Source organism: Cygnus olor, chromosome 5 (genome assembly GCF_009769625.2).
Source record: "Cygnus olor isolate bCygOlo1 chromosome 5, bCygOlo1.pri.v2, whole genome shotgun sequence".
NCBI classification, from domain to species: Eukaryota; Metazoa; Chordata; class Aves; order Anseriformes; family Anatidae; genus Cygnus; species Cygnus olor.
In genome coordinates, this window is record NC_049173.1 from 39,350,939 (window position 1) to 39,369,886 (window position 18,948).

The 18,948-nt window shown below is 36.9% G+C and overlaps 1 long non-coding RNA gene across 3 annotated transcripts in view; it reads left to right on the plus strand.

Annotated features, from left to right (window-relative positions):
• Window positions 1-18,948, plus strand: part of LOC121070568 — a 240,625-nt gene that overhangs the window by 196,699 nt on the left and 24,978 nt on the right. For all 3 annotated transcript variants that reach the window (XR_005820140.1, XR_005820137.1, XR_005820138.1), the window contains 2 exons: window positions 18,210-18,309; window positions 18,462-18,884. This is a non-coding gene — a long non-coding RNA (uncharacterized LOC121070568). The remainder of the gene's footprint in view (window positions 1-18,209; window positions 18,310-18,461; window positions 18,885-18,948) is intronic.

Genomic DNA, 18,948 nt, shown 5'->3' on the forward strand with positions numbered 1-18,948 from the left:
TTCTCAGTAATCAGTTGAAGAAATATTTTCAAAATAATGGGAATAATAATTGCAGGGCCTCCACAAAAGGACAGTGGGGAGAAAGGGTAGGAATTCATTTCTCAGGAAGGGATGGAACTGTAGTTACTTCATGTGGGTTTGCCAGCCAAGACCTAAGGAATCGAACCAATCTGGGACTTCAAAATCATATTTGAAACCATTTTAAATTATGGCAAAGAAAGGTCATACCACAGTTCAGCACGAATTATAGTTTTAAGGACAGATATAGTTTTAAAGACTGTGTATTGTATTCACTAAAGCAGCATCCTTTCTCTGAGAATGATTTATTTGAACAAATAGAATAAAATTGCTTTCTTTGTTTGATATTGAAATTGAACAAAAGCCAGAGTAGCTATACCACTGCTGGGAAGTAGTTTTCAGGCTAATTCAGCATGAAATTTACACCAGACTGCAGTACAGCCTTCTAATTTGTGTCAGCGTTGGTAGACTTGCTCCCAATGAAGTCTGAGTGCTTGCTCTCTCTCTCCATTCTTACAATGGGAGAATGATACAAACTTTCAGGCGAGCTCTTCTGTAAGTTAGGAGAGAGGTTTCAAGAGAGGTTGACGTCCTGCAAAACTCATGTATGTGAATATCTGCATGTTCTGTGTTAATGAAAACAAAGGGCAGGCTAACTTGTTTTTTATTCTATTCTTAATGAAATCATAATGGCTAGAGATATCAGAGAATAAATTGCAAATTTTTTTTTTTATTTGCCCAAAGAAATGTTTCAAAGACTTTGGATGAAAAAAATAAATAGAAATCAGCAATGTAAAACTCATGAATAAGATGACGACAGTAAACCAGTCTGCATGAGCAATACAACAGAACAAATATTTGGTTCCTGAATGTGTTTCTGTTTGAGGCATCCAGGAAGATTTTATAAAAAGCCAGGTTAAAGAGGCTGTACAAATTATTAGCATATTTTCTAAGTAGAATATGAACTGTCAAGGAATTGCTCACAATATTTCCAGTTATGCATTCCTAAGATACAAATGGAAATTCTTCTGCATATCACTCAGTTCATTCTGAATGCTTCCAGTTGAAGGCAGAGTTAGCTTTGGCCTTTTATGGACAGTTAAGAGCTGCACCTGCTTTCCTTTTTTTATTTAACAAAAACACTTTTTTTTTTTTTCATTAATGTTTAACAGCCCATCTTTAAAGGCACAGTTTGAATGACAACTAAGAAGCCAAGTATGTCTTTCATTTCTGGATTTACTTTTTTGGTATTTGTTTGTGAAGTAGTCTACTACTGTGAAGGAACAGTAGCAAGCTTACATCTGTCAATAGAGAAAGGGAACTCATCCAAATCAGTGATTCTCAACTAAATCCCATTCAGCTGAAAATGTGCTGCTGTTTTCACCAGTCAGCATTCTCAGGTTTTTTACTCATTTACATCAGCTATACAATTTCAATCATTTCCTGAAGATTTTTCTTGAATCTCTGGTACAGTATTATTCTTGTTTAACATACTGCTACCAAGGGTGTCAAAATATAATTTGTCACATTTGATGAGGACATAGAGAAGACTGAGACCACCAAAGTCAAGACTGTGGGGAATATTATTTTTTTTTTGTACTCAAATCACTACAGCAAAGCAGTACACTTCTACCAGAGTGATCAACAGATTTCCTTACAAGAAAAAGAAACTCCTTGGTATTTCCTAGAGGAAGGATTTTAGTTTTGGATTATATTAGCAATAATAATACATTTTAATTTGAGGTAATCCCGAGGATGGATCTGAACACATAAATCATCAGATTTGCTCTTCAGTCCACAAAAAAGCGTGGGAGGCTGCAAAGTCTGAAGGATACTCTCGGTAACCCAGCAAGTCCTGAATGTTGTTCTTTGTCCTCTGCTGCAGTTCAGACATCTGGCACACCTCAGGCAAAACTGCTCTGCTGCACAAACTAATCCCTTCCATTGCCTCTTCAGTTGCTCAGTGTTTATGGAAGACCATAATGCCCTTTCATACTGCTTTCATTAGCCTTTAACTTCAGCAGTCTCTTACCTTTCTCCCTTTCACTGTTTACGGGCCTCAGTCATTTAGGCATAATGGGCTAGATTTTGGACACTATTAACTGAGTAATAGTCATTTTTATAACAGAGTGAATTTAATGAGCTGAGAAACTACAGAATTTGGGTGAATTCTGTAAAATTCTTCTGTCAAAAGAGTTCTTGCAACATAACAGCAGCCAATCTGTCCATGCATGCTTACCTTCAGCAAGCATGAGCACAATTCATTCAGGGTAATCAGCCTAAGAGCAAGAGTTATCATGCTCCATAAAGACTCTATAGATAAGTTCACAGGAGACATGGATGATCAGTCAACCAAAATTCACATTATAGTAATTCTAAGAAAAGGAGCTGTAAAAGAGGCAATTCAGGGGAGAAAGATCCATTAGCTGGAGAAGAAAGGGAAGTATGGAAACATGCTACCGAGGGATCAGAGAGGTGAAGGAGGCTGCGAAGCATTAATTTCCATCTTGCTGGTTCTGTGGCTGCAGCAAATCACTGGAGCCTAAGTAATTCTCAGAAAAATTTAAGTGTCAGGCCTCAACACCCTGTTTGTTTTTTATTTCCAACAGAGTAAAAAAAAAATAAATCTGATTTTCTTTATTCCTGAACATCATAAGTATGCTATAAGATTATATGCGCAAAATGTTTGACATGCTGTCTATAAAAGGGAGTGAGGTGAGTCCAAGTATGGTCAGCCAGTGTTTATGGGGCTATATTGTTTTAAACAATTTCTGGAAAATGTGTTTTAGCCAGCATTTCAAATATGTCTCATTCTCAGCGTAAAAGAGGCTTTCCTGTGTTAATTCAAAGCACTCTGAAGCCCAGACACAACACAACACTCAGCAGCTCATAAATTTGTCAATGGATGAATTTAGCTTAAGAAAAATAAGTTGCATGAGTTATAGGTGTGGCAGAGAGCACCACCTATATTCTTAAAGTTGCTTTGACCCTTTCCAGTTGGTTGTAACTTGTTATAACTTTGCCAAATTTTAACTTTCAGTTCAGATTTTTTTTCTATTTTTAGTTAAAAACCTTCCATGCAGTTATCTGCTATTTGAGCTATTTGTGGAATTTTCAGTCAAAACAGCTCAGCAACTTCTGAGGGCAAATGGATAGGGAGGGGCAGGGAAGAAAAAGCTTTTTATGTCCACAGTGATATATTCCTTTGCTCTTTGGGATGCTGAAGTGCCCCCAGGCTTTGGTGCAGGATGTCCCTCTCCTAAATCTGTGCAAAATCTACTGTAACTTCTTCATATGGGAAACATCTTAGAACACACTATTTGTACATGAAAACTGTAGTAGAGATTTGCTAATTGGTAAATATTTCCTAAAATGTCTGCCTACTCAACATGCAGTGGCCATGGGCTGAGGATGTTCTACATTTTTAAAACTGGGTTCCCAGCTCCTGTAGGGTGCCAGCTCTACTGTGGTAAAGTGGGGGCCATCAAATCCTCAGAGCCAGGGCGGCAGTGCCAGGGTCTCCTCATGGGGGGAGTCAGGCAGGGCCCCACAGCCAGGGCCTGTCCCAGCCAGAAGCAGGGCAGCCAGGGGCACCAGGGCACCTCTGTGGGGGCAGTGACAGGCCAAGGTTAAGCTGGGCTGCGGGCCCACGTTTGGGTCTGGCTCAGTGGGGTCCATGGCTGGGCAGCACTGTGCTGTGGGGAGCTGGAGTCCGGTCCTGCTGCAGCCTCACAGGGGCAGGAGGTGGTGGCCCTGGGGCTGATATGGGCATCTGGGCCACCAGCAGGGTTGGGTGGCAGGGGTGGGCAAGGGTAGGCAGGTCCATGAGTGCTGTCAGGGCCTTGATAAACACAGTGGAAAGGAAGGCAGCCTCTTGTGCATTCCTAGGCTACTGGGGAATAGGGAAGAGATGACAGATGAGATAACTAAAATGGAAAGATGTATGGCAATGTGAAGGATGAAGTTGGGAAGGATAACTATGAGAAACAAGTGTGGAGTCAGAGTGGGAGAAATGGAGGAATGGGACAATAAACCAGAGAGAGACAAGACCAGTCTGGGAGACAACTTGATGGGCAGGCTAGGATGTAAGAAAGGTTTGGATCAGCTAGTTCACATTTCTTTGCAAAACATGAAAGCGAATCCAAAGTTTTTGAACATAAATGCATTTCAGCTCTCAATAAACAGCTGTAAAATTTATGCCTGAAGTGCTACTGTATAAATATAATGATAGTCTACTTACTTTATTCAGGTATTCCTTTGAGTGGTAGAGGTCTATGTAGCGAATCTGAAATCTCTATCCTGACAGTAACCGACGGAGCTCTCAACATGATACCGTATGAAAAGGTTTCTGGTTGTTTCAATGTCCACTTTCAAAAGTAAATATATATTTTAAAAATGCACTAAAATATCTTGTAAACTTTTTAACATTGCGAAAACAAGCAAGCAAACATTATAGGTAAACTGGCACAGTGGCATGAGAATATTTTTGTTCTAATATCACTTGGGGCAAAATTGATTTGAAAATACCTGGTGTTAGTGTAAGCAGGGTAACAGTCAGTTTGGGTGGTCTTGGATTCCTTCCAAACCATCTGCTCATCCCTAGTCGAATAAGCCCATCTCAGGATTCAAATAAGGCCTTTGTCTGTGCTACTAATAGACTTCATCAGTGCACACATTTTCCAGATTACATCAGTTTAAAACTGCCATTCTGTCAAAGGGGTACTGAGAAGTTTAATACTAATACCTGAGGTGTGGCAATCATGGAAATAGCTGGAAATGTGGCTCTGAAACTGAATGGCTGAAGGAAGGAAATAAGACCACAACAAAATTCTGAGGTTACTGTATATAATCCAGAAGCTGTAACAGCAATGAACTTAATGAAAAAAAAAAAAATAAATCAAATATGTAGTAGGTTCCTCAGAAATTGCTAGATAATAAAAAGGCAGGTAAATCTGTGGCTGTTTTGAGCACTCAAAATGCAGTCAGCATTAATGTTTTGAATTGGTCTATTTTGTTTTATTTTTACTATGTCTACGTGGAGCTGTAATCCACAAAGGTTCAAGAGTATTTTGAAGCAAAGCAACTCACTTTCACCTGAAATACTGCCAACTTTGGTGAGAAAATTAATTAAATAAATAAATAAAGTAAAATAAATCCTCCCTGCTAGGCTTTCCACAATAGGGATTTTTTTTTTTTCAATTTAATTAAGAGAAGACTAATTTTAGAAGAATAGTTTAGAAGAATAATTTTATCCAATTGAAAATATGCAAGTCATTTAGGTAGGCTAAATGCAATGACCAGAACTGGAATTCATAAGGCAAACAAGGATTAAACACTCTGCTGTTACGAAACATTCCTTGAATTCCCTTAAAGCCACAAGGGACAGATCGTCAGTTTTGTATCTCCTCAGTTTGCCTGGGCAATGTCTACATGGGAACTTGTCACTTCCATGTCAGCCTAGAAGGACCTAAAAGCCTATCCACTTTTTTTTCAGCTGTAAAATACAATAATTTGGTTCTCACTTGATTTGCTAGCATTTCTTCCTTTGACACCCATGTCTTTCTGGATGTCCCCTCTCGTTCATTGTCAATGACCCACTCCAGTGGTGTGCCTCATGATTTCAGACTTAACAGTTTCTGCTTCTTACTCACTCTATTTGCAATAAAAGGATTTCTCATCTTGAGTCAGCTCTTCAGTTCTTGTGAACAGAGATTAATTTATGAGAGAAGTAAGATTACTTATGACTTCCCTTTTACCAGAAAAACTGGAAAAATGTTTCCTGTATGTGGGCAATGCCGCTGGACCAAAACCCCTCTCTTATATTTCACTGATACTAAGTTTAAGAAAAGTCAAACATTCTTAGGCATGAATATTATGGTTTCTAAGAAAACTATTACAAGAATCTAATAATATTGGGAATACCATATTTTATAATTGAAAATGGTAAAGGCTCTAAAATTTGAATCATAAGATAGTGGACCAGTTATATCGATTGTGTAGCACGGGAAAACTTTTTAGTAGGAGGAGTTGCCCATCAACTGTTACGGTCAGATGTGTTCTTCCAGTAAGCTATATTACATAGTATGATACTCTCCTCTTTGTTGCATTGTCTCATTGCTAAGTGATGATTTTATTACCAGTTCTCACTCCCTAGTCTTAGGATTTCTGATCTGCACTGTTCAAAGTAGCTCACCAGTTGCAGTGGTTCATAGACTCTATGATTCTATAGATAAAAACATATATTTTCTGTGTAGCATGGTTACACCCAAACCACTCACGTTGTTCTCAGTTAGCTTTTGATGCCAGTTCAAGGCTTTGCTCCTCATTATAATATTAAGGAGTAGAACAAGTCACAAGAACAAACATGGGAATTCAGGTACAATTAACAAAAACAATGCCATAACATCAGCCTCTTTCCTGACATTATTTTCTGTATCTTAACATCCAATAGAGACCACCATTGTCTCTGCTGGTACTGGCTCTTGATTATTCCTCATACCATTCCTCTGAATCATGGAGTAAATTATTCAGAAACTCTTGCTCAGTGTGCTACCATTGCTGCTTCTGCTTCCACAAGTGAACAACCAAGATTTCTAGTTATTGAAAATGAGGGAAACAAAGCAATTGCTTCATATATATTAGAAGAAAGTAGATTCTAAGGCTCAGTGTCCAAAAATTATCACACAGTCTTGTGACACTAAACATAAGCAAATCAACAGTCAGAATGAGATTTTTAAATGAGAAAATGAATATTATGCTTAAAAGCTCAAGATATCAATGTGTCAGTGTTAGATTCCTGTATTCTGAATGTCCCATTGAGTACAAATGAACTGAAACACTTGTATGAAGCATCTGAGAGGCCCACATTTTATTATCTGCTAATAAAATTCTCTTACAGTGCCTTTTTCATAAACAGGAAATCAAAACTGCATATATGCGTGCACACATGTATGCATTCATGCCTGTGAATTGGTCACAAGACTAGGATATACCCTCATATATATACAAGTGTGTGAATTATATATAAATTGCAGGCATTCATTATATTTTTGGTTGGATGCTTTTATGCATGTGATAGCAAAAACATTCCTTAAGGCTGTACTGCTGCTATGTTAGCAGGCACCGTGTCAAGACCAAACAAAGAGCCAGTTTAGTAGTTCTGCTCAATGAACTGGAGTGCACAGAAGCTTCCCCATTTTCCTCCACAGGTGAATTTTGTGGATCTACCCTCCCTCTGCGTTCTGTGGCTCCTTATTAGTTACAGTATCGAGGACTCCAACTCTTAAATAATTTCCATTTTACCCTAGGAGATCATGGAAACCTGGCAGCGAGATGCCTGGCTAGCTGCACCACAGAAGAAACATACTGCTCTGTTGTAGTTCACTGTTATTATACTGCAACTATATCATGGGCCTTTTTTCACATCTTTCCAAATCCTACACTGTTTATAACATTGGCATGATAAATATGCCTGAAAAGGTAGGATCTGAAAAGTGCTTCCCTAGTGCCAGTTAAATATTAGAAGGATGTACAGATCAATGTGGGGAAGGATTTAAACACCTACAGTCACTTCTCATTCTATATTCATTTATCAAATGGATCTACTTAGTCATAGTACAGAAACTGTTTTAGCTAATTTCATTCAACAACACATTCAAGAACAGGTATGTGAAGTGCTCTCAGGTACGTGTTGCAGCACAGTCTGTGACCAGATTTGTATGTTCCTCCAGAGAGTCTGCTCTTGGGATAATAATGTGTTTGCATCCTTTGTTTCGTAGGCTAATTAGACTGACACTTTATATTCTAAAGGAAATGATTCTACCATGCTGACTACCATACTCATGGACTAGTTGTTTTTCTTCCCTGTTTACCTGTATGCTGTGGTCATCTCTGATCTTACTGCTTGAGTGTAGTCTTCACTCACTATGTAGCAAAGGAGGAAGTAGACCTGTCTAGGGGAGCTTCTGGATGCAGTGAATGAATAGTTGTCATCTCCGTGTATCATTACTCACTGGACAAATACCTAATATGCTGCCTATTCTCATTCATCATTTAACTGACCGAAGTTTAAGTAAGATAGTAAAGGATGAAAATTACTCCATCTGACAGTCTATCCTGATCATCTACTAATAACATATAAGAAATTCTTTTTCATATGTCCCTTTTCATGCCAGGGTCGGCCTATGCTTTATACTTTTCTCCGTAGCCTCTTTGTTGTACATGTTGTTGGTTTTTTACCTTGTTTAGGCAAAAGTATACAGAGAAGAGGTTGTTCAGTGTTTCTGCTTTTTTCAGTATGGCCACTTCCTTTCCACAGACACAAAGTAGCCCTGTTTGCCCTAGAGCATTTCTGGTGGACCAAAAGATTGATGTAACAGACTTAGCTGTTGGCAGTGAGTGTATACTATTCCTAATGCCTGCTCTCCTTTCAAATACAAATCATACATATAAATATGTATCTATTTTAAATATAATTTCTATATGCAGCCTAAGCTCTTGAGAAATTTATTTTAAATATCTAAATAAAGGATAATTTGAAATTTAAATAGCTTGCTTTCAGAAATCTAAGTTTTATAGAGCTCCACAAAGCTATCCAATTATTTTAATTTCAAGTTCAATCTTACTTTCTTTTAATTTCTTTTACAATGACCATGATGTGTCAACCAAAATTAGGGTTGAATCTGAAGGCCTACTTCAGTAAAGTACTTAAGCTCTACTATTCAGCAGAATACTTAAAGATAGGCTAACTTTAAGCAAGGCTTAGAGCTGGACAGGTGCTTACACCTCACCATTAAAGAAAAATGCTTTGCTTTCTGAGTGACATCTCATGTAAACAAATGGTCAGTCCAGCTGGTATAAAATAAACTTACTGATGTTAACTTATGCTGGAATTGTAAATTGTTTGGGAGAGAGGATCTTTTTTTTTTTTTTTTTGTATAAATATATGAAGTACTTAAAACATTTTTAATGCTTTAAAAATAGATTTTATCATAATTATGAACAACCATGGTGTCCATTTTCATAATATATTTTCAGAATATGTTCAGTAGAGACCACAACTGAGCATGTATGTACTTAAAGCATTGGTGAAGAGGCTCTGAAAACTCTTCCCTAATAGCCCCTACCTTCATCTACTCAAAAAAAAATAATAATAAATAAATAAATAATAAAATTCTCTAAGGCTTAAAAATTTTGTGTAATTATTTCTCTCTCCTGTATTTGGGTTCCCCTTAGATCTGATTCTGATTAAAATTGAAACAATATAACCATTAACAGGGCTTTTCTTGAAATATTCCTGTTGAGAACTGAAGTGGAGATGACAAAGCACATGCAACAAAAACTGTGCTGTTGAAATACCAGTTTTAGTGCCTGGTGAACTTCCAGGCTTCACACAGAGTATAGATGTTTAATGCGCATTTTCTTGTGCTCCTGTAATCCCATAGCAGGAATATAGCATCCCAAAACCAAAGGAGGCTTGTGCAGTACTGGTGCCAGCTACACACATCAACAGCCAAATTTAATATTTAAATAGGAACAGGTTATATAGTACTCTCAGTCTTTGATTATAATATTTCATATCAGGAACAATCATTTATTTTGTTTAAATCTAACACCGCAGATTGAAAGCCAAGCTAATTTCTAGCTAAGTAACAGCTACTGCAAGACTAGCAATTAGTCCAGGACTCAAGTCTGCATGTGGAAAAATAGAGCTGATAGCCACAGTTTCCTAGATTAACTGAGCACGGGAAAGCAGTGCTTTATTTGTGTCCATGAGAAAGACTGAGTTTGGTTTTGTGAATTCGTATATAAAGCCATGTGGAAGCATGTGGTCATATTTTTTAAGGGCTGGTATTTGTTTTCTCATTATTAGGTAAGTTGCTGGACAGTAAAAAGAAGCCCAAAAGCAAAGGGGAAATTAAAGAAATCTGGAGAAAAGACAGCCCTGCCCAGGAAAAGTTGCTGAAAACATTTGTTTTCAGTGTTATTCCAATAATGTTCTGTTTAGCTTTTCAAGTGTGCTCTGCATAGCTGTGTATGTTTCTGCCTTCTGTTCAAAGATAAAGTTACTTTTTGCATTTTGTTTTCACTCATTTTTATTTTGAATAATTGTTCCTTGTACATGAGTGAATTGGCAGAAATACTGTGGATCAAAAAGGAAGCAGTCTCTTAACTTGCAATTTCATGGAATTTTAGCCTCTGTGTTACTCAGGAACCATCAACAACATGAAATGCATGCTAACACTTCCATTTTGAGACGGTGCTCATTATTTCCAAAGGTAAACTAAAATTGTGAATCAACCTTGAATTCTTATTACAAAATTTTAGACACCGTTTTGTTCATATGTTGACTTTCATATGTTGGCTTCATTATACCAAAATGGTTTTCTTGTTCATAGAAAAATGATCTTTCTTTATAAAAGTATAGCCATCAAATTAGCTTATTTTAATTTTACATACCTTGATGAAATGGAAGAACAGATGGAAAAACAAAGTAAGCCTTTTGTAACTTTAAATGCACCTATCATCTTTTGCAGATATTATCATCAGTATTAAATTCTAGACAGTTCAGATCTTTGGTGTTACAGCAGAGCAGTTCAAAGGAACTGAGGAGAATAGTTGATTGCTTTCAAAATATTTTGTTTCTAAAACAGCCAAAGTGTTCGAAAAATCTGGAAAAAAAAAACACTAGCTTGTACTGCAATGCAACGTTTGTTTACAAATTTGGGGAGAAAATATATTCTGTGTCTTTAAAACAAAACCAAAACATCTCCAGATATTTTTATCTGGGGTTTTCTACGGTTTTAGCTAAACAATAAAATTAATAATAATAATAATAATAATTGTATAATCATTCCTGGGTAATGCCTTAAGAGTTAGAAAAGCATACTACGTACCCAGTCTATCACAAAGAATAAGACAAACATGTTTTTCTCATAAATTTATTCTGTCTCATCTCTATCCTTATTTTTCTGTTGACTTTCCTTCAATTAATATCTTAAATTAGATTGTGATCCTTTGGAAAAAGGTGTAATTTTAGCTCACTGTTGATTTTTACAGAACGGGTTGCAGTCCTGTAATGATAATAAAGCATTAGGTAATTTGGGTTTCCTAAAATTCAGTCTGGATATTTGATGGAAACAATCCATTCTGAGATTTCTGAAATTCTCTGTTTTAATCACTGACAGTTATTTTGTTCAAGTTTTGTTCTTTTTGCTGCTGATATAACCAGGGAAACAAACAAACACACAAACAATAACAACAAACAGATGGATGAAAATGATGTACAGAGCAAAAATAACCAAACTGCCATAATTTCTTATGTACTCTGCTTGAGTTTTGCTTTAAGTTTCAGTTCTCTGAATATATTTTTACCACTGTATCTGTAATTACTGGTAAGAAGGAACCAAGGTACTGTTTATATACAGTTAATGGGTGTATCTGAAGAAAAGTTATATTTTCTTCTCAAGACTTTTTATGTATGTTCTAGTTCTGGTATATCTGTATTTTTATCCCTTTGGCTCAACTTACTTTCAGCAAAATCAAAGGTTAAAAGCGAAATCCAGCCGGTACTGTCATACAAGGTTATACCTGATTTTTGCATATTTTTCACCTAACTTCATAAAACTTCATCTTTATCCCCAACCTACTTTTGTCTCAATTCAGATTCTTAAAAGTTTGCAAAACGTATCTATATTAGAGAAGAGCCTGATCAGTTTCTCAAATTAAGACTTTTTTTTTTTTTTTTTTTTTTTTTTTTTGTGTGTGGTGCTGTGAAAGTTGCAGCCTGGTCTACTGCTGGACTTCCTAGTTTTCGAGTCAAGTTTTAAACTGGAATCAGACTGAGATCAAATTTACAGGTCTTTGCCACTGAGGATGCAAACCTTCAGATTTACAATCTGGCTCAAAATTACCAAAGCACAGACAGCAGTGAAGAGAGAATGTTAAGCAATATGTTCCATCTTCTGCCAAAATATTATTGTTTCTTCACTATAGTTTCCAGGGCTTTATGGAAGCTCTTTTAGGATGACTCAGACAATAAGCTTCCTGTTTTCCCCTTGGGAAGCTATTCCATAATCTAATAGATTGCTTCAATTAAGTAATGTTTTCCTTATAAGCAATCTGAATTTGTTTTCCTGTACTTAATCAAGTAGCACTGGTTATTTGCTCTGTGAATATATGTATGAATATATTATGTGCAATGGTCATTATTAAATGTTACTATTTCCCATGTCTGTTTGCAACACTTTTTGCCCACTTACTGAGAATACCACATGCTACAAATAATGAGTGTTACATTTCCTATATGTGTGGCTATTCCATGTGTCCCACATAATCCTCATAGAAAGATGTAGTTTTAAGTTCCTCCTAATTAAAGACAATGGATTTAATTCTGCACCCCACTAACTTTGAAAGCAAAACAAAACAATAGGAGACAATCTGTTATGTGCTGGAGTCAGGAATTAAATCTGACCTATTACTTTTACAGCTTCCCTTGGGACTGCAAAGAGTGCAACTGCTTATCACACTTAATTCTTTGTGGCCTTTACTAGTCCTCAAATTAAGGACACAAACTATTCTGGGAACAGGGCTTTTCATCAGAATACTGTTTATATGGATGGAGTCCAGATGTGCTCCAGAAGATGACATTCAAGCAGTTTTAGGAGTTACCGTCCTAAATTTTTCAACACTACTCTCCTGTACAACTCATTGCCCTTTCAGTAACTGACCTTTTCATCATTTTCAGTGCATCCTTATTTAAAACATTGCTCTCCGGCAACACATCTGATTATATTCAATATCAAATCAACAAGGTGGTTTTACAAATAAGGAAATAAGATTTTGGGTTGAAGAAGATTTTATGCTCACAGACAATGAACTCAGATCTCCCAACATTTGGGAGCAAGTAAGTTGTCTTATCAAAGCTGCATTCTAGGATTAAACACAGAATGACCCGGGGATTAATTAATGTTCTTGAGTGTTCAGATTTGTTAACTATATTATAACATATAGATCCACCTTAAAGTAATGGAGAGAGGGTGGGATTTTTTTTTTTTTGGTGGTGGTGTGGATTTTTTTTGTTTGTTTCTTTTTTTTTGGGGTGGGGGGGTTGTTTTTTGCTTTTGACATAATCATACAGAATATTCACTAGCTTTGTCTAAATATTTCCTCTGTTATTTCTATGGCAGATATTTTCATGCTTCCAGAGAGCAAACATGCAGCTGTCTGAAGCCTATGAGGCATAGTGAAGCCTAATCTATTGAAATGTTGTCTTCATTTAGACCTAGTCTGGCCTCAAGTAAGGTAATAAGAATCTTATTAGAGCAGTGAGACAATCAATGCCAATCTCAAAAAACAGATGTTTTCTCCCATACTCCAATCTAGTTTGCCCAGCAGGCTTGCAAACAAAAAAGTGGGTGAGCATCTGTTGTCAGACCCAGGTAACCAATAGAGCAATAAAACAGAGTGTCAAGGAAGGAGGTGCTAACACATCACAGCACATTGATTGTGTAAACTGTTTGTTTAACTCTTGATCCTGGGAAACTGCTGAAACTACTATTAAGGCATCATTCCCAAACCCTGTGTGTAGAAGAATCTTACTTTAGGTGAGATGTGTGTGGTTTCCAAATGCCTTGTACTTGGAGAAGACATGGTAGATAAACAGGAAGGCAGGAAGAGCTTCTGTTTTCATGCTTTTCAATACACCGCACCATCTTCTTGTGCAATTCACGTCCTTTACAGATAGTCGTGGCTTCAGACTCCCATACAAAGAAGCAAGCTTTTTTTCCTCCTTTTTACATGAGTATCAGAGAGTTTGCATAAGTTCAGTTGAACAGAGCCAAGAATGGACGGTATACCCCTAGCTTACTTATTCTTTCAGAAGGCACATGCTAAAAGCCATGTTCTTGACTTGGCTGACTGTATCCAAAAGCTTTGCTGCTCACATAGCCAGAAACAGGATGTAGGAACAGTAATGCTAAAATTCCTGTGCTATATCACAGCTGTACAAGGCACAGAGGAACAGACTTATGTCACAATGCAGCTATCAGACTACAGAGGGGATAAAAAATTCCTTTTACTGACTATTTCAGCTTAATGAAGGCTGCAACTGCAAAGTCTCTGAGAAGCCTGTGTTCAAAGCTTGCTTTCAAACCTGGCATCAAACCCGGCACGTGGTCATGCTCATGCGAAGGAAGTCATACCGCAAGTACATGCCTGTGATCCATGAGAAATCTGTGAAGCTATCCTGACTTTATGTATACTTATAAAGATGGAAATTAGCTCATTAAAATAATGTGCCAGAATTGTTCATACATATAGCTGCAAAACTTGGCAAGTATTGTCTCACATAGAAATCATAGATAGGAGAATGAATGACTGTAGGAAGGAAAAGAAAACAGAGAAGGGTAAATATTTCTCATGGCATGACAAAAAAATATTTGGTTGCAGGCCTGAGCCATGGATTGGCCTGAACATTAAACAAACAGCTTTGCCAGCTGAATACTGGCCAAGTGGCAAGTGGCAACCTCTCTGCAGCCTGATATATACCCAAATGAAAAGGTTTTGGGCGCCAGATACCAGGAAGCCAATGCTTTTAACACCACCACCCCATAATTTATAGCATCTTGGTTTGTGCTACTGCAGTTAAGGGTCTGTTAATGTTTGTCTTCTGAGTTCTAATTCTCAAAGGTTTATAATTTGGCCATTAACATGCTCTCAGTATTGAAACCTCGGCACACACAATGGCTAGCCAAGAACAGTTTTTAGGTAATTTTTTTAGGAAGAATGTTAGTTGGTTTCCAAAATATGAGAAAGGAAGGAAAGAAGGCAGGAAGGAATGACTAGTTAAAATAGTTAAAAGTTATAATTTTCTTGTGTTCTCAATGACTAGAAATGGCTTGTATTTTAAAACGTGAATTATTGCTATGAAGTGATATGATTTTTCTTGTTTTTAAGCTGTTTTTAAGCTGAAGCCCTTTGCAGGAACCTATCCTTTCAAATGATTTTTGAATGGCAATTGTTTAAAAAATTTCAGGCCCTCAAAATGCCCACACATACATGTGGTGGCTGGAGGAGTGAAACCCACTACTGTAAGTTTAAAACTGCAATTAGTAAGAACAAGAAAGAAATACATACTTATGAATATTTTCTATCACTTTACAGCCCACACTATTAAAGTATTTTAACTTCTGATGTGCAGAATTCCTCTGAGTGTTTTTCTGGCTGGGTTAAACAAAGGAGTTTTAGCACCAACAGTACCTGTTCAGCTCTAAGGAGATCTTGTTTTTCTTCATTTAAATCAAGCTACAGAACAAACATTTAGTATCTGTGGATACCCAGGAATACCATTGTGGCCCCTGCAACACACTTTAGGTCTTTGTGGCTCACTGTACTCACATAGATCCCATTGGGAAGTGAGAAATGGAAATTCTGAGCTAAAATCAACCCCAAATCCTTTATGCTACGGTGACACCTAACTTTTCACTTGAGCAAACGTAAAACCTTCAGAACTAGTTTTGGCTTCTTACAATTGGTTTCATCATAATAGGTGTTGATTAGCTGTGCATTTTAGCAAGATGTGTGTTCAGAATGATTCTACGATTCAGTGTTTCTCAGAATGAAATCTGTAATCCTGAAATCTGTAGCTGCTTTTGTCATTTGAAACAAGGACACACTGTTCAGTTCCTTTCCGCTTCTACCATATTAACCTACAACAGTGCCTGCTATAAGATGCACAGAGTTCCCTAATAAACCTCTAGTTACATAAATATGTACAAGTACTATGTTGTAAACACCAAGTATTTAAAGACGTCCTATATAAGGTAACAGCTTATTAGTCTCTAATTGAAGGTTTACACTTCTGAGCACAGAACAAATGATCACTGTGGTTTGCATTTTCTGGCATTGCCTGTTAAGCAGCTCTCAAGATGCAGGTCTGGCTGATTAAGCTAATAAATCTTTAAAGTGCAAGTATATGAGAACAAAACGGCAGATTAGCCTCACTAAAGGTCAGGTATTAAAGCTACCAAATTTGGGGGAGTTTCAAGCCAAAAGCTGCATATGAATTTGCATTCAGAGCTATTAGATAGACATTGGGTACTAGGCAGTGATTAGAAAACTAGAAGCAATTAACTCTATTTACCTTCTACTGAACCATGCTGTCTAGGGCTTGGTAAGGGGAAAGACTACTTAGCGTTACCATATACAGAAAATACTCATAGGCACTATGAATAAAAACTTTTTATTAATCTGATAGGCTGAATGAATGAAATCCTTTTTCAGCATTACATTCAGTAAATTGCCAGTGGTGAAATGATTGGACATGATGCACTGGCCCTTTAGTGCACATCTCTCCTAATCTGCTCTGGGCTGCACAGATTGGCATTAGTGAGATCAACAAAAGTGCAAGGATGAAATAGTGGCCATGGTAAGAGAGATTGGACACTTCCGTAAGGTAGCATCTTTTCTTTAACATTTACAAGGAGCTGAGGGACAGAGTATAAGAAGTTTTCGTTTTCCTGTCACATTTGTACATTATGCTTTCATTTTTGTTTGTTTGTCATTTCTGGTTTTTTTTGTTTGTGTTTTTCTTCCTTTCTTGACCACATTATGGAAGTTCCTCCTCATTGTTTTTGACATTTGGCTGACAGTCTGGACCTAAGTAGTCAGCCTGTCAGGATGTTGCAGGAGATATATTGGCCAGATGATTATGACTTGGCAACAAAGGAAAACTGGTTGCATTCCCTGAAGATTTTTCTACAATGTTCTGGTGATATGTTGATCAAGAGTCAATCACAAATAATTTATGACCATGATCAGTTCTACAACTTGACTAGTTCCATGTTCCCAGACCTTTACACAAAAAAACAGGACTAAGAAACAAGGTATAGTTTGACAGAAAGTTGTGGTCACCCATAATGTTTTGATCAAAGCCAGCAATGAACTGTACATATTGATACCAGACCGATGTTTGTTTCAAGTGCATTCACTAAGGTACCAATCAATTTAAAATATGAGTTAAGAGGAGGGAAACAGTTCACATCAGGAGGTGCACACCAAAAGATTGATGGGGGAGAGAAAGGGAGACTATTTAAACTTCCAATGAACAAAGGAGTTTCTCAAGTCCAGCAGATGACAGCCCACCTCCAAAGCATCACCAGCCAGGGAATATTTGTTTTAGCTGTAGGGATGAGATGCTTATCTTCAAATAAGTTAATTCTAGAAGTAAATGAGTTTTTGGGGAAAAGCTCTATCAAGAACAACATTATATCTGACTAGATCCTTACCAGAATTTTAAAATCCATAGATGTAAAATGTTCTACATAACGATGGTGTCTGTCAAGAATGCCACTTGAAGAACAAAGCATGCAAAACAATAGGAAATCTAATGCCTTGCAATAAAGATCATGAAGTAGAAAGACATCTTTACATTTTAACTTCATGTAAGCAGGTTAAATATGTTTTTTCTTTGTTTATTCACCTCAATAAAAATTGACAAGTATATTGGGTATTTTGGCTATTATGAACAAGTGTGGTTTTTTTTTTAACATTTTACATGACTTGACTTGAGTTCATTTAACATAGCTGGTAAAAAAAGATATTCCAAGTGTGGTGACTATGAAATCTTTAGAAGCGCTCTGCCTTCCAGATGACACAAAATTTACAGTTAGAAATGATATTTTTTGACAGACAGATAAATACGAACCTGGCTGGACCAGGCTTTTCGTTGACCACGAAGGCCAATAGATCACATTACCACCAGATCACCATGAAGACACCAGAGGATCCAAAATGAAGCACTGTGTGCCCCGTAGAAGCAGTGCGAGGCGAATTCAACACTTAATATGCAGGGTTCAGAAGAAGTATCTTTCAGTGGATGATGGTAGCACACAACACGGTAAAGAGAGAGTGATTGAAGCCAGAAATTTTCCTTGAACAGCAAAGGTTGGTCTCCAACTACATTTGTAAAGTTATACACAATATACTGTAGCGTCCACAGATAGCGAACTGTAGCTTTAGCTTCACAGCAACTGAACTATACTGATTTAAGATGTGTAAAGAAATACTTATAACATCAGGCAGAACACATGAATAGAAAAAGACTCAAAATGTGGCTTTGGATTTAAATGATGTATTCTTCATAAGACAAACCACCGTTTTTGACACAATGTCTTTCTCAAATTGCTTTTCAGGGCAGCAGTCATTCTGGCTACATTAAATTACTCATAAGTGAAGGCCCAGATGTGTGTTTATCATCTTTATATAAAACCAGACTTCCTTGAAAATAAAAAGGTAGATTTGCAGTTAGTTATTTTCTCTGACCAAACATTAATAATAATGGTTTGAATAAGTATTAAAGAAAAAAAAAATAAAATAAAAAAAAAAGATAAACCAATGTATTCAAGCTTTTGATTATGGCATTTTACTTTTGCATTCTCTTCAAGCTACCATTTTATAAAAGCTATGTAAAACATCACTGAAATTTTCATTATGGAAGAGGATTAGATGGGAAAACAACAAATTAGATGTCCACAAAATGCAAATACAGAACACAGCCCAACAGATGACTGCTGTGCTCCAATACAATTCTAGTGGTGACTCTTGGGAGAGCAGACATCTGAAGTGTCTAGCCAAAAGGGAAGCATAATATTCAGCTTTAGAGTGACTGCAGTGGAACCTTAGAATTGTTTGTTTCTGTTTACAGCAAGATGCACACAGAAGCTCCTGGCAAACGTGAGGTTTTGTTCATTGCATGGATCTCCAATGGGCTGCTTGGAGATAGAATATCATCCTATTGCAGACAGTCCTTACTAAGGGCCAGAAGTACTTTGAGTTCTGCAGCCTACTTTGCTGGGCTAAGTACCAAGGTTTGACCTTTCACATTCAAGAAATTATTTGAAATATGTTTTTTAAATAATAGAATAAGGATAC